Genomic DNA, 3,094 nt, shown 5'->3' with positions numbered 1-3,094 from the left:
TATATATATATATATATATATATATATATATATATATATATATATATATATATATATATATAAATGCACATGGTGACATCTTTAAATATCTAGTTTTATGTCATGGACAGTCCAAAAGTTTGGTCTCATGAACAAAGAAAAGCTTCAATTTATCACATTTGAGAAGCTTCAACTAGCAGATTTATGTTTTTCCTTTAAAAATGCCTAAAATGAATATTTAATCATCAAAATAATGACTATCGTTTTGGACTCACATCACACTGCCTGATGAGCCTGTAGTGTGATTACCTTCCTCTGAGTATATCTAACATTATAATCTGCTGTGTGGATATTCTACCTAGTTACGTAACTATCTATATATTTCATTTATTCATACCGTATTTTTATTTTTATCCTTGTTTGATTTTTTTTTCATACCACTGATAGTCCATGTACTGTGTATAATAAGAATTGTCTCACAATGTAAAATGTTGTACTGTCAAACACCAAAGAGAAAAAGAAATAAAAACTTGAATTACAAAATAATGACTATCTTTTCATCCATATTGGACTCACATGAACAGAAATGGCAGAAGATGTTTGAGATTGAAATGCTGTGAGGAGGTTAATGGAAGATAGACGGCCTCATGATGAGCGGCTGAGAGGAGAGAGAGAGAGAGAGAGAGAGAGAGAGAGAGAGAGACTGAGAGAGACAGAGAGAGAGAGAGGAGAGAGAGAGAGAGAGAGACTGTCACTCTGCCAACTTCTCACAAATGAGAGGAGATAAAACAAAAAAACACTGTCGATAACAGTCGGCTGCTGGCAACTCACTATTCTCTGGCAAAGCAAAGAAAGCAGGAAAGCTTCATCCTCATCTTCATCAGCTCTACAGAGACCTGACTATCTGGCTCCAGCATGTTTTCTCTCCTAAATGACTCAATAAAAACAGCAGAGACCTTGAATACAGGAATTTATCGCTTCGCCTTTATGAGATTATTCTGGATGTTTTGAAATGTTTCTTCACGCCGAGGAAGAAGTCATGGCTGTGATTCACTTAGAGAAGGATGATAATGTTCAGCAAAACAAATAAATAAAAGAAAAGTACACCGAAAAACTGTAATCCTCTCAACTGCAACCGAGTCTCCTGCTCCTCCTGTCTCCCGAGAAAATACTATTTCATGATTTCATGTATGCACAAGGAGCTTTTGAGCCTTGAATAAATGTTCCAGTGTGTCGAGATTAAGCTGCCTTCCTCGTGTTGATTCTTCCCAAGACTGTATCGTATATGCACGTGTGTGTGTGTGTGTGTGTGTGTGTGTGTGTGTGTGTTTGAAAGAGCTTTAAAAGGACGCCTTCACTCATGTGTGCAGCTCTTCATCGGCTGATAATGCCTGTGATCCATTATTCATCGCTCTCTCTCGTGCCAGTTGTAGCTAGCTTCATGGTGTTGGTGGTGGTCTCTGTGTGTGTGTGTGTGTGTGTGTGTGTGTGTGTGTGTGTGTGGTGAAACTCAACCATGTGAAACCACATACTGGTCTGTGCAGCACCAGACATCTTATAAATCCTTTTAAGCTAAGCGTATAGGACAGATGCTCCAGTATGAGTGAGTGAGTGAGTTTTTACTTCATTGTCATGCCAGACATTGAACTCATCACATCACATGAGATTACAAAGTGTCTCTATAGGACTGCAACTGACAATTATTATCATCATTTACTCTGTTAAATGCTAAGAAAATGTGAAAAAGTGTCGTTTTGTCTTATTAATGGCCCCAAAAAACCTCCAAATATTCAATTTACTGTCATATTTCCGAAGCTGTAACCAAAGACTATTTGGCCTTCTTGCTCGTAATATGAAAACAATTACTGAATGATCAAGTTAGCTGCTGATTATTTCAATAAATCAACTAATTGTAGCACATTTCCCACAGGATGAGAAATGACTTGTGGTGGCGAGTGGTGCAGCGTGTGACTGATGTGCAGCCACTAACTGATGCACTTTAGAAGAGGAGGGTGTTATTTACTGTAGCAGCAATTTACAGATGTCCCCTAAACACCTCACATGCAGGATATTGGTAGGCGCTATAGTTTACAAATGTCCCCTAAACGCCTCACATGAAGGCTAATAGTAGACTCTACGATTTGCAGATGACCCCTAAATGCCTCACATGCAGGCTGTTAATAGACACTACAATTTACAAATGTCCCCTAAACGCCTCACATGCAGGATATTGGTAGATGCTATAGTTTACAAATGTCCCCTAAACGCCTCACATGCAGGCTATCAATAGATGTTTCAATTTACAGATGACCTGTAAACGCCTCACATGCTGGCTACCAGTAGACGCTATAATTTACAAATACCCCCTAAACGCCTCACATGCAGGATATTGGTAGACGCTAGAGTTTGCAGATGTCCCCTAAACGCCTCACATGCAGGCTATCAATAGATGCTACAATTTAAAAATGCCCCCTAAATGCCTCACATGTAGGCTATCAATAGATGTTTCAATTTACAGATGACCCCTTAATGCCTCACATGCAGGCTTTCGGTAGACGCTACAGTTTACAAATGTCCCATAAACACCTCACATACAGGCTATCAATAGACGTTTCAATTTACAGATGACCAGTAAACGCCTCACATGCTGCCTATCAATAGATGCTACAATTAACAGATGCCCCCTTAAGTTTTGGTGTAGTTTATTTCGGTCATGTCATTAAACTCAAATACACATGTATAAATAAAGTAAATAATCATAAGTCCTTGTTTTCTTCACTCCCCTTAGAAATAGTGACAAACCGAAAGGGAAAATAAATGAATGAATGAATGAATGAATACATAAATAAATAAATAAAGCAGATTCTGACCGAAAAGATGTAGGCTAAAGCATTTTGCTCATAACACAAGACTTATGGTCAACACTACCATTTACAGACGTCCCCTAAACACCTCACATGCAGGTTATCTATAGATGCTGCAATATACAGATGACCTGTAAACGCCTCACATGCAGGCTTATGGTCGACACTACCATTTACAGACGTCCCCTAAATGCATCACATGCAGGTTAACTGTAGATGACGGCGGCTGCGGCTGCACACAGAGAAGCTTC

The sequence above is a fragment of the Scomber japonicus genome, chromosome 21 (genome assembly GCF_027409825.1).
Source record: "Scomber japonicus isolate fScoJap1 chromosome 21, fScoJap1.pri, whole genome shotgun sequence".
Taxonomy (NCBI): domain Eukaryota; kingdom Metazoa; phylum Chordata; class Actinopteri; order Scombriformes; family Scombridae; genus Scomber; species Scomber japonicus.
This window is presented reverse-complemented; position numbering follows the sequence as displayed.